Raw genomic sequence first — 14,453 nt, 5'->3', positions numbered from 1 at the left:
TAGCGATATACTTCATTAAACAATGTTAATATAGTCCTAATTGTCTTTATTTTTATCCTTCCAGAATAATAAAGTGAAATGATTGATTTAAAGAGCATATTTTAGAAAGAAAATTTTAACTCAAATATTTACAATAAAACTAAGAAAAAAGTAAAACTATGGCAAAATTATTTTTAAAATTATAACTTTTTAGGTTCTTAAGAGCATCAAAAATATATCATTGTCTCATTGTTAGTATTTAAAACGTCTGTTAGATTTAGTTAACAATATGGAACTTAAATCTCATTATTAAAGAAATAGTTCTATTTACATTCTATTACATTTCTTTGAAAACCATTTTCCATAGGTAATGCAAGTAGAAAACCTGAGGTAAATATCCATATTACTCAATTAGTGATGTTTTATTGGCCCTCTTACACCTGGAGACAGTATAAAGAAAAGTCTAATAATTCTTGAAGTCTATGCCTATGCCACCCTGAACAAGCCCTATCCCGTCTGATCTCAGAAGCTAAGCAGAGATGGACCTGGTTAGTACTTGGATGGGAGATCACCTAGGAAGACCAGGTGCCATAGGCGTAAAAAATAAAAAATAAGAGATTATAGACTGACAAGGCCCTTGCAATCTGTGAGGTCAACCAAGGGTTGCCTCGCATAGATAGATAGATAGATAGATAGATAGATAGATAGATAGATAGATAGATAGATAGATAGATAGATAAAGATTCTTGAAGATGCAGTGATTTGCTACTGACTGTGATGCCAACAGCAGCTTTTCCTCTGTTGCCTCTCTACGAGCTTGTACACATGACAACTGACAGATGTTTAGGAAAGGACTTTGACAGTCCATATTGTCATGAGCAGTAACTAACAACATAATGAATCATTTCTACTCTAGAAATACTGTAGCTATATGCTGTTTCCTAATTCTGTGGAGACATTTTCTAAGCCTCATATTGTATGTCAACTCATAGATAGACTGCTTCATCTTTAACTCCAGCCTATCCTGTTAAAAGTAGGAGGAATAAATGATTGTTGGGTTTAAAAAATAAAATAAAGGTTTAAAATCAATGTATTATTTTCATAAATTTGGAAAACTTGATACCTGAATAAATATAATGTTCCATTATGCTCTAAAAACTTTATAGACTCCACAAATATAAAGGAAAAATACCTTGAAATCATGTAAAATGTTCACAATTAATAGTATGTTTTGAAACTATGCATAAATGAGTGGATCATGTTCAAGAAAATAATTGTTGAAAATAATATTTAATTGGAGACATATTCCTACTATGAGAACATCAGGAGAAACTATCTTAGTTCTGCTCATGAGTTAAATGTCTTTCTAAGTAAAACGTATAAAGAATAATTATTGTAGAAAATTAGAGGCTCTATCATACAGATCCTGCAGTCAAGTCTTTAAAATATATCAGGTTTTAACCTGTAGACTTAGAAGATAAATGCACATACAATACAGATAACTATACTAGATAAAATAAGTACCCTTTTAAAAAAAACACAATAACAATAAGAGCTATGAATTATATAGTGCTTACTACGAGCTGGCCTTTGTTTCATGAACTTTATATCTATTATGTCATTTAATCTTCATTACAACCTTGTATCAGTTCTAGAAAGCTAAGTTACAATAACAAATAAAATCCCAATATTTGCTGACTTACGAGTACAAGAAATTAATTTCTTGTTCCTGTAACATTACAGGTCAATCAAGGCTCTATTTCACATAGTTATTCAGGGACTTAGGCTGATGAAAACTCTACCATCTTCAGCTGATGGCTTGCTATTGTCATTGCCATTTTCATTTCATTCAGAGACAGACATGAAATGAGGAAGCATTAGGAAGCATTATTGGCTAGGCCTAGAAAAGGCATATATCACCTCCACTTATAACCCAAAGAGTGAATAACTCGGCTAGAAAGTGAGGGACTGAAGAACAGGGAAGCAGGACCCTGGTTACCAGTAAGGTAGTGAAAGGTTCAACAAGAGGCTGGAGAGAGAGAGAAGGACTGTATCAATCTGGGTGTTTCTAATATTATTAGGAGATCATGTAAATCATATTACTGGACTTTCAATTTTAAACATAGTGCTAAGAAGGCTTTCAAAAAAGAACGATAACTAACTTTTTACATTGTTTGCACTGGCTTTTTTTTAAAATAAATGTTTTACTTTAGAACAGTTTTAGATTTACAGAACCAATTGCAAATATAATAGAGAGTTCCTATATATCTCACACTCAATTCCCCTTACTATTAATGTGGTACATTAAAATGGTATATTTGTCACAATTAATGAAGTCCAATTTGTCAATACTTTTCATGGATTGTGCTTTTGATATTTACTAAAGACTCATTAAACACCTATATTTGCATAGATTTTCTCCTATGTTATCATTTACATATGGGGTTGCAGGAAATATATCGAGTATTTCAATTAGGAGAAATAAGATAATGGTTTGGAATAGATTTATGATGTTAAAAAAGGAGAAAGTGGACATATATCCATTTGCTGACAAACTTATTATGTGTCCATTCATTATCCAAGATAGTTGTCAATATAAGTAGGCATTTAATTGCTTATGAACAGAGAATAAGAGTGACTGAAGATGAATCTATGAAACTTATCAAAGCTTCCCAAATTACACTGTTAATGCTGCCTTTCATTGAATAAAATGCAGCCTCCTTAAGGAGTAAAAGCAAAACAACCACTTCTTGGAGAGCAGGGAATTCATGCTCTCAGAACAGATGGAAGAATCCAGCTGATCGTTCTTAATTACCTGTAGAAAACTTTTTTATCTTACTTGATGAATTACTAGAACTGTAGTTATTTTATTATCCCTTTGTAGAATTGCTTCCCTGTGAATGTCCTGACTACTAACAAATATGTTAGGCTCGTAACTTCCACATTGTAAAGGTAGGTAGGGAGGAAAATAAAAATAGGAGAAGAAAGATGAGGAAGAATAGGGAGAGTTTGAAAATTAATGTTACTAGATATAGGTTTCTGGTTCACATGATAAGAAAATCATTCAAGGTACTCAAATTTGACATTTTTATGTCTATTGGACAAATATTTATCATCTCTTCCATTATTATTCATCGGGTATATGGTGCCCATTATTTTAACAAACACATACTCAGAAATAATATTAAGTGTTCAATTATAAACACTGATGTAAAAATAAGCACAAATATAAAGATATCAAAATTACTCAGGAGGAAAATTAATACAGCCAGCTACTGAAAGGCAAGTCATGGGCAGGGAGATGGTTAAGCATTAAGCATCAACTTGAATATTACAGAGAAATGTTCTCCAATATCTTAAAGCAAGAGACTGTCAGGAGGGAGATGTTTATTGCTTGTGTTAAATATCTGTTTACTCCCTCACCTTTCTTACACACACGTGCGCGCGTGTGCACACACACACACACACACACACACACTATTCGATTGCATATCAAATGGAGACAATTGGTAATCTGAAAATTGCTCTGAAAATGTTCCTCATAGCCATATACTCTGGACTTGACACCTGGCCCTCTCCACAATACATATAGCATGTGACAGTGGCAATCAGCTGCATGGACTTTTCAACATTTATTTTTCATTTTTTTCCTAAATACTAGTTTCATCTATTCCTCTGCTATGTCTCGGATCAGTCATTTATATTTTATAATAAATATGAAGGTACAAATATTCATTATTTAGAATAAGCAGAAATAATTTAAAACTTTAACAATATACTAATTTACCCTCATAAGAGCAGTGAATTGAAGTATTTTCTCATCCCATTTACACTGAGTACTATTTTCAAAATGAATGTAAAGAGTATAGTACAGAATATGACTTTGATTAACTATACAATAAATGGTACTTTTCTTTCCATTGTGGCAACTAGGGAAAGTATTTTTTCCTGGTAGCACATCCTTATGTCACTCATTTCAGAGTGCTGAGCCTAAGGGTAGAAGCAGGTAAAGATAAAATTTATAAATACATATATATTATATCTTGCTTATAAATTAAGAAAATGGATATTTTATCTTTATCTTTGTTACTATCATTTGCATATTTTAATTTTAATTTTGTAACATTATCATCATTTTCTTATCTGCTTTTTCCATTGGTTTCATGCTTAGAAACTCTGTGTTTAATTATAGGTAAACGTTTACTACTAGTTTCTTCTAGTAGATTGTTTTTAATATTAATGATTTACTTTGTTTTTCGCTTTTTATATTCTGCATGATGAAATTAGTTTTAATTCTACTAAATCTTTCTAAAATTAGCATATAAAGTATCTATTTATCATTCATTTGTAATGCTGCCTCTATTATTTATTAAATGATTAAATTATTTCTTAGAATCAAGTTTTTAAGAGTCTATTTTTGCACTACTCGGTCAACCCTTGGGTTAGGACTATTGCTATCTATTATTACATACTTATTCTGCCACCTCTATGAATGTTATCTTCCCAGGACTTTTGTTCATGACTTTGTCCCTCGATGATTTTCAATGATTCAGTAATTGATTCATCCATTCGTTTTTAAACACCTACACTATATCATGCATGCCCTGTGTAGGGTACTAAGGAACACAGATGGTTTCAGGTACTAGAGGAGAATTCTCATAGTTTCCCATGACTTCTTTTGTATCACTGATGTGAGTCATTTTCTACAGTACCCTTTGCTTTTCTAAGCATACTTCTTACTACTTATTAATATCTCATTATATGTTTATATTTATTTTTATACGTACCATGACATTAACATGTTTTAAAAGTACATAAAATGTATGGTAACATATCGTCTTAACCTCAACCAAATACGTATTTGGCCAGTCAGCTCCATCTCAAGTAATAGCTTCATTATTAACTTGATCAACCAAATATGATATCTGAAGTATTAATGAGCATTGTGTTTGGCATAATCCATGCATTGAATCAATTATGTCTTTATTAACTTCTAACATAATCACATTCCTTGCTTTTTCCATCACCATCGTTACCCATTTCAGCCTCCTGTTGCTTCATAGCTGAACTATTGAATGACGTCCTTCCTACTGATGGCTCTGGAACTTGCCTTTCTCCAATCCTCTATTTTTTATGTGAAATCAGCTAAATTCCTAGAACACAAACATGGTAAAATTATCATATTCAGTAATAATTTTAAAACATATAGATATATGTGTGTGTGTGTGTTTTACATATATGCATCATTCCTTGCAGATATTTGAAATTTTTTAATGTCAGATTTTTCTTTATTTTCCTTTTTTCTCATTACCTATGACAGTAGTTCTCAAAGTATGTTCCAAAGACACCGGGGATCCTCAAGACACTTTCAGGGCATCTATGAGGTCAAAAATATCTTCAAAATAATATTAAAAGTTAGAATCTCTTTTCATTGTGTTGACATTTGCACTACTAGTGCAAAAATAACATTAGGTAGAACCACATACACCTTGGCATGAATCAAGATAATGACACTAAAGTGTTCTAGAAATCACTATATTTTTTCATTGCCACATGCTTTGATTTATTTTTTAAAGTGACTGTTGTATAGATTCCATTAAGAATGCCCTTGATAAAGCAGAACATAACATTTATAGTATTAAACGTTAACCCTGAATACTATCTTTTCTCATTATGCTGTGTGAAAAAAATGAAAGTAAACATAAAGAATTTCTGCTGCAACCACACAACAGTTTTCCTGAGGAAGATGCAGGTGATTGCTTACAGCCTGAGCTGAACTACTTGCATTTTCATTGAACACCGTTTTTATTTAAAAGGACAGCAGACAACTAAATTATGCAGACATGGGCATTTGGCAAACGTTTCCCTAAAAATGAATAAAGATAGTCAGTCACTCCAAGAAAACAAACGATAATGTCTGATACCAATGTTAAAATGCATGCTTTTAGGTGAAAATTAGAGTCGTAGAAATCTGTATCAGTCACAGTTTCTAAATACTTAAAGGTTTTACAGAAAAAGATTGGTAATGATATTAATGAATGTAACTTTTTTGTCTAAATTGAAATATCTATGCATGGAAGATCTACAAGACTCAGTTACATGATATTAAATAAGTATTTTAACATTTTCACAGTTTTAATTTCTACTATGGAGACCATTCACCTAAATTATCTGACTAGACTAAAGCTTTTTGGAGCCATTAACTCTCATAAGAAGTAAAGAGTTCCTGGAGCCAAACTGTTTGAGGATCGAGGGTCTATAGAATAAAATCCAAGCTTTTAAGGTAATTAATACCAGCACCACCTTCTTTCCCAGAAATTTTGTGACTCCTTGTATCACAGACACTATATAAACCCATCTATTGAAACACCTTATCCCTACATAGCTCCATGTAAACTTGACAATATTCCTCCATCATGTAATATGCTCTCCCTTTCTTCATTTGACATATTTTCATTGCTATTCCAAAAAATATTATTTAAATGTTACTTGTTCATAGTTTCCTCTACCCAACCAAATGCAGAATAACTTATTATCTCATATGTGTTCCCTCAATACTTTATAATATACTTATTATTATGTATTTTAAATCATATCAGAGTTTTGAATACTCTTTTGTCTTGATAAATATTAGTGGACTGTGAGACATTTGGAAATCAAATTTACTGTGTTTTACTCAGGTTTACATTTTTATTTAATGCTAAGATAGATAGTACATGATGATTAAAAAATGAACTACTGAATTTTATTGGAAAATCTCTCCTGGAGTTGAGATTGGGCATCAACATTCATTTGTAAAATAATAAGAAAATTATTTTAAAATTAAGATATAAGCATATCATTGAAAATTGATTAATAAGAGTGTATTTTAGGTTGTAATGATGCTTTATATTTACGAATGTCAGCACCTTTCTCCCTGCTTTTTAAAGGTTATACTAGCCATAACTTGTGATTGTAATGCGTAATATCTTAACTTCTTTAAAAATATGTTTCTGGATGTTCATTTGAAATATTCAGACTTTCTTATTATTCGAAGGACTATTGATCCTAGAGTGGCTGTTATTTGATTTTTACTTCCAACTATTATAGAAATCAAACTATTGTACAAATCTTGAAAATGTGCAGCTTCTGTTCTACTTGCAACATTGAGATAATCAAATTTGCTGAGTCCACCTACACAGAGAGCCTCTTTTCTAAGATGTAAACATAGGTCACAATGAACCTGAGATTTACGTCTGTAGAAAAGCACATTGTTCATAAAACTTACCTTTCAATGCGTATGTGTCCAAGTTAACATATAATGTCACCAGTGTCTAGTGGCTAATGTACATTACGAAGGCAGTTTTTCAGCCACATAAAGATTGTAACTCTTGTTAGCATTAAATCATGTGGGCATGAATGTTTTTAGGCTATCTCACATTTATCCACCTTTCTTCTGGTGAAGTTTCTGTGATATTGCTCTGGTGAATGCTCCTCCATTTACGGGTACTCAGGGGTGGCCTCATACTCAAATTCCTAGAGCATATGACACAGGCCTGTCTCATCAGAGTATCAAGGGGTTGTCAACAGTGATCAATTCAGGAATAGGTGTGACTCAACCAAGCCAAAGAGAACCGTGAATTACTTGAAATATTTGAAAAGAAGTTTCACTTTTTCTAATGAAGTTGCCGTTGTGCCAAAATGGAATTTTAAAGCTGCCGATGGCTGTGTTTAATAAGAACATTTACAAAGAGTCTGTCTGGGAATCAGGCCAAAGACAGGTAAACAGAGACATGAGATGTAGAAATATTGATTCCCAATGAAATGTTCTCAGTCCCCGAACCCAATTGTTCCTGAAGCCAAAACAACTCTGGACTTTCTGGTTGTACAAGACAATAAATTATTTTACTTCTTAAAAGCAAGTTGGGTTGAGTATCTACGCCTTGCCATTAAAAAGTAAAATTTTACTGACAGAGTAAAATTAATTCTGCTTTCAAACCAGTCCTGCCAGAAATATGTTATAAAACAGATTGATGAATTCACAGTATACTCAATGACCCTATTAAGAATAACATGGAAAATACTGTAGATAAAATTATAACTGAGACAATAGTGTTCAGTGCTTAAAACACAGAACATGCTAAATTTCTTAACCTATTTTCCCCAATAACCATGTATGATTCAGAAACCAAAAATAAATATCAGTTAAGTTGAAATACACATCACGACTAAATTATAATGTAATCCTAATTATTTTTAGTGTGTCCTTTTATGAAGAGAAGAGGAAAGCAATTTTAGTAGTGTATCATTTGTTTCTAAAGCTTCAAATAATGAATAAAAAAGAATCTTGTAAAAATGATACAAGAACCATATAATATATATCTTTTATCTCTAGTTTACTGAGCTTTATAGAACAGCAACAACGGTAATATTTTCTAGAATTTATTGTAATTTATACTAAAATATGCAGTAAATAAATCCAATTCTAGGCATTTTTTTCTCTCTACTACATTCATTTTGCTATGTATAAAACCTGTTATTTTAATGACTAACTCCATTAAGCTTGAGTAAGATGCATGTCACACAAAATATATTAAACCATTGTATGAAATTTTGCAAAGCAAAGAATAGCATTTAACTTATAAGTAACACTATTTTAATATTTTACTTATGTAGTATAATCAGTTTAGTGAAGGAAGTCCCCCTCTTTATAGGTTAATAAAATAATAGTTCCATAATTAAAAGACTTAGGTGAATAATATTATATTATTGATGAGTAAAATTAAAAATACTTCAATTATTAAAAATATTATATACATATGATACATAAATTATTATATATAAGATATTATATAAATTGTAAAATAAATATTCCACTCTGGATTGGAACACATATAATAAACTCATATATTTAAACAGGTTTTAGTTATTTATCCTTTTGACAGAAATATAATAATTATGCATGATTTCTTAAAGTTGAGACAATCCTCACATATTTTATAATTAATAATGTTAAAGCATGTAGTTAATTGGTATTTAGTGTACTCACAATGTTGTACAACCACCAACTCTCTCTAGTTTCAAAGATTTTTATCACCCCATATAAACATCACATAATCTTTAGATAATCATCCTTATCCCTACTCTCCATTCTCTGGTTACCTCTGATCTGCTTTCCATCTCTAGGTGTTTGCTTATTTTTTACATTTAATATAAAAGAAATCATACGCTATGCGACCTTTTGTGTCTGGCTTCTCTCTCACACAAAGTTAGTTTGCAAGGTTCATACAAATTATATCATGTATCAGTACTATGTTCCTTTTTAAAACTAAATATTGTATATTGCATATAATATTTTATATACTGCAATATAAATAATATAAATATAATGTAAATATATAAACATTTCTATAATATATTACATACAATATATGACATTTTATTTATCTCTTCATCCATCGAAGGATATTTAGGTTGCTTCTAATTTTTGGCTTTTATGAATAATGATGCTATAAACAATTTATGTACAGTTTCTGTGCAAGTGTAATGATTTCCTTGCTCTTGAGTATATGCACAGGAGTAGAATTGCTGAGTTATATGATAATTCCACGTTTAAATTTTTGAGAAGCCACCAAAGTGCTTTCCACAGTGGCTATACCACTATATACTTCTACCAGCAAAGTACAATGATTTCTATTTTATACTTTATTGCCAACAATCTTATTTTTCATTTTCTTGATTAAAGCTATCCTAGTAGGTTAATATATGGCACCTAGTTATTGGATCAAACACCACCCTAGACATTAATGTGAAGGTATTTTTTAAATGTGATTAACATTTAAATAAGTAGACTATGAGTAGAGCATATTACTCTCCAAATGTGAATGGGCCTCAAACAATTAGTTGAAGACCTTGCAAGAAAGGTTTCTTGAAGAAAGAATTTGGCTTTGAGGCAGAACTATAAAAATGCTGTCTGAGTCTGCAGCCTCTCTGGCCTGCCCTGTGAATTTTGGACTCAAGACTCACAGCATCAACTCTCACTTGAATGTCCATCCTGCTGACTTGCCCTAAGGATTTCAAACCTGCTGTTGCCATAATCATGTGAGCAAGTTGCAAAGGTAGTTCTCTGGAGTCTCCTAACACAGCAGTGAAATATCAAAAGCTTTTTTCCTGAGATGAGGAAAAAAAAAAAAAAGCAAGCCTCTTTGCTCTCATACCATTTCTACTCAACTTTTACTTTGGCTCTAAGAAGTCTAATAAGGAGAGTGTGCATGTGTGTGTGTGTGTGTGTGTGTGTGTGTGTGTGTGTGTGTGTGTATGAATAAAAGACATAAAAATTGGAAAGGTACAAAACTTTTCTAATTCAAAGACTTCACAATCACCTAATAGAGCACTATTATCCAATTGAAATATAATGAAAACCACATTAAATGTTTAGTAATGGCATTTAATAAGTAAAATCAAACAGGTGAAACTAACTCAATACTATGTTTTATTTGATATATTCAAAACATTATCTCAAAATATAGCGAATAAAAATATCAATGAGATATTTTACAAGCTTTTTCCATACTACTTTCAAAATTTAATGTGTATTTCATACTTACAACACATCTCAATTTAGACTAGTCTTATTTCAATTTTTTAATAGCCATATGTTGTTATAGGACTATAATATTGGATAACTCAGTATTTAAAAATTCTAACAAATTTGGAAAACAATTACATAAGCTAATAATTAAATTCAGTATGCACGCTGCACCCATAGTAGACATCTATTGCATGCAAATGCATTAAATAAAGCAAGATTTCCCTCAAATTTTAACTTTGAGGATCCCAAATAGAAAGGACATATTTAATTTTGTATTTTTTATGTTTGTCATTTTAAAAAATATCTTTCATTACAGACAGATAAAGCAAATGATTTACTAGCCTCCTCTGACTTCATGGACAATGTGGCTATCAGATGAACTTATTACAAAAGCATTGAGTGGGAGAATAGTACTCTTAATAATAACAGTCTTATCTCAGTTTCTTTCACAAATTACCCACAAATACACATATACCATTTAGAAAGTTTTAAATCTATCTATCCAATAAAACATTCTTTAAGATATAATCGAGATAGTATATCAAAACAGGTAATAACTTTAGAGCAAGTAATAATTTTAGGTTTAAGAAAGGCATCTATATGTAGACTGGAGTGTAAATGCATTCTACATCTAAACCTATTGGGGCATAAAGCAAGTGGAAGGAATTAAAAGTGAAAAAGGTTAGTGTTATAGCTTAATACTTGAGTATTGCATAGTCATTGTATTTTTAATGTCTGATATATTTTACATTTGCCTAGATAAATGTTATTCACAAAACACTCTTATAGAAGCAACTTACTTTGTATTGTTTAAACAAGATAATTTTTTTCTTTTATAGTTTCAGGCAACAAGAAATTTAGAAATGATGTATTCAAGCTTTACTTAAAATAAAAGCATCTAAAATAATTTCAGAGAATTACCAATGCAGTTTTCTTAGATGTTCATATCTATAATTATTAATGGATGTTCCAAAACAAGGGTTTCCAAGATCAAATTACACACACACACACACACACACACACACACACTCACATGGAGTGAAAATGAGAGCAAGTGAGAGAGAGAAAAAGAGAGAGAAACAACAGAAATGTCTCTTTATTGCAACAGTTCTGAGTGTTTAAAAAGCTAATGTGCATTATAAATCTTCAAGAGAGAATAAGTGTGCAATAGTCAACAAGCTTATTTCATTATTTTTTTACCTGAATTTTTATAAAATTCCATAGAACCACTCTTCATCTAAACAAAAATTTGGAACAACTGACCTAAAATACTCTTTTTACTCCTTCAAAGAACTGAGAATACATCATTTAAATTTTTCTCATGATTCTCTATGTATATAAAGTATAAATATAATACATATATAAGAAGATCAAGATAGTAAATTTATGTAAATTTAAAACTATCTTAATCTTCTTTAAACAAAATACAGTGGCAATTTATGTGCATTATTTGCAAAATATACTAAAATAAATAAAAATATTGAGCAGAAAATGAGCTAACCATTTTTAAACTAAAAATTTCAACATTTACATTATTTCTATAAACAGACCATACAACAAATATCTTCTTAGCATTTCCATCTAACGTTCTTTTCTTCTTGTTTACGTTGTATTTAGCTTTTTCCATCTGGGCAGTTCAAAGGCCATTTCATCAAGCTTTCAAGGAACAGTCAGTATGATTTTCAGCAAAGACTCTATATCATTAACCTAGATATTTATGTTTTTTACAGTTCATCTGATACATTAAGTTCAACAGAAGAAATGTTCAGGCATAAAAAATATAATTGCTTAATAAAAATTAAGTATTCAAGTATCTTCAGTAATGTCATCATGATTTAATAACTAAATAAAAATTAGAACAAGTTTTTTGATGTAACTTGGAATTTTTTTTCCTCCATAGAACTAACTGAAATAGCACATGTAATTATAGTGATCATTTAGGAACAGAAAAAAAAATTCACAAGTTCATAAAATGGTTTTAGACACATGGGGTTCCATCTGCTACCTGCTCTACTTTTAAAGTGCAAAACCCATACCATAGTAAAGTCAGGAAACTGCATTCGGAATCTGAAAATCCAGCACTCCCAGCTCTGCAGCAAGTAAATAGATCCCTCTATAGAATGGGAATCATTTGCCCTAACCACTTTACTCCTTTACTTTCACAATAAAATTTCTTCCTTTTTTTTTTTTTATTTTTTTATTTTTCTTTTTTTTTTTTTTTTTTGGCCACAATTTAAAAACTTATACTTAAGTCTTTTACTTTGGGGTAAAGCATCAATATTCCCAGAGGTTTCTATAAAAATACAAATTTATTACCTGAAATAGTCACTTAATATCTCATTTGTCACCACTCAGTGTTTCAGATTGCCTAGCACACTGAATCTCAAAGTTTGAGTCTTAGGACCCCCTTTGCATTTGTAAAATTTATTAAGGACCTCAAGGGGCTTATGCATATATGGGATATATCCATCTATGTTTAGTGTTGAAAATTCAAACTAATAAATTAAAAAATATGTATTAATTTTAAAGTAGCAATAATAAATTAATTATATATTAGTTTCAATTCCATATTCTTAATGGAAAAACATAGTTTTGTATCTATCTCAGCATATTGATAGTGATGTTACAGGCTAGAAATGCCTGGGGCCTCACTTAGACCTGCACGACCAGTGCTGTGGCTGGACTAGCCCTTGTCATTCTTATTATGACTGCCACAGCAACAATAGTCGGGGAACTTCACAAAAACCAGATTTATTACTCATATCCTGAAGGGTACATTAGATGCCTGGGGCCACACAGTGAGAGAGAGGGTGGGGGAGGGGAGAGAGAGAAGGGAGAGAGGCGGAGAGAGAGATCTGCTTTTATTGGGGTTGGGGGCCTAGGGTTTTGCAGGTTTATCTTTTGACTTGATGTAAACCCTGATCATATTGTCCTGTGACTCCTAGTATCCCCCAGAGCATTCCAGGGTCTACACCAAGTCAAAACTTTGGTCTACTAGTTAGTACCATCCCTGAAAACACTCCTGTTTGAAATAGAATAGGGATGTAAATATTGGGAGAACAGGGCCTGCACACAAGGACCTTAAGATGTCAATGGACTACTGGGGAGAATGGAGGTTATGGGAAGCTCCTAAACCAAACTTCACTAACTTTACAGGTTTTCCTTCCTCTAGATTTATCAAATATACAGTCGATTATTGAGATAAGATGTGTCCTTAACTTTTCTATTTACGTATATTTCTTGTATTAAAGTTAGTTACCACACTCAAATCATTGGGATACACTTTTAGTAGTCTTTCCTATGGCATGATGATATTGGCACAAGAAAACAATGCTGACTGCAAAAGATTGCCATGATTTAACAACTTGTATTTCTTTCTCTTCCTGCCAATTATGTCCCCTTTTTGAAAACTACAACCAGAGTGCCATAAAGGTACTGAACCCAACCATGAGTAACTGTTTTTCTCTTAGTTTAAAACAATCCACTCTTAATTACAGAGGATATAAATGTTGACACAAAATAATAGCCCAGTTACTAAGATGCAGAAATCATATACTTCAACATGTTCTATCAGTTTCCTCTATACTTACTTAACTAGTTTTTTATATAAAAATATAAATTTAATTATATACTTTGTCAGGACATATAAAGGATAAAATATAGACAAAATTTGATTTTTTATATTTAAATACTGTTATTTTTGTGCACAAAACTGCCTTTTGTTCTATTGAAAGTAATTATTATAGACATGACTCCTGATTTTTGAAACACAAAATCTAAAAACCAGAATATTTTAATAACATATAAGAATATATAATAGTCACATAAGTTCACAAGTGTAAACAAAATCATATAACATATAGTGGCTTTAAAAAAGGAGTTAATTGTAATACTGTGAAATAAG

The 14,453-nt window shown here is 31.1% G+C and overlaps 1 pseudogene; it reads left to right on the top strand.

Moving 5' to 3' along the window:
• The first annotated feature begins 457 nt into the window (after nt 1-457).
• On the top strand, nt 458-576 carry LOC118609770 (annotated as a pseudogene).
• The last annotated feature ends 13,877 nt before the right edge of the window (nt 577-14,453 follow it).

This window comes from Rousettus aegyptiacus, unplaced genomic scaffold (assembly GCF_014176215.1).
Source record: "Rousettus aegyptiacus isolate mRouAeg1 unplaced genomic scaffold, mRouAeg1.p scaffold_m13_p_11, whole genome shotgun sequence".
NCBI classification, from domain to species: Eukaryota; Metazoa; Chordata; class Mammalia; order Chiroptera; family Pteropodidae; genus Rousettus; species Rousettus aegyptiacus.
Note: the sequence above shows the minus strand (reverse complement) of the source record. Positions and strands in the feature narration are given on the sequence as shown.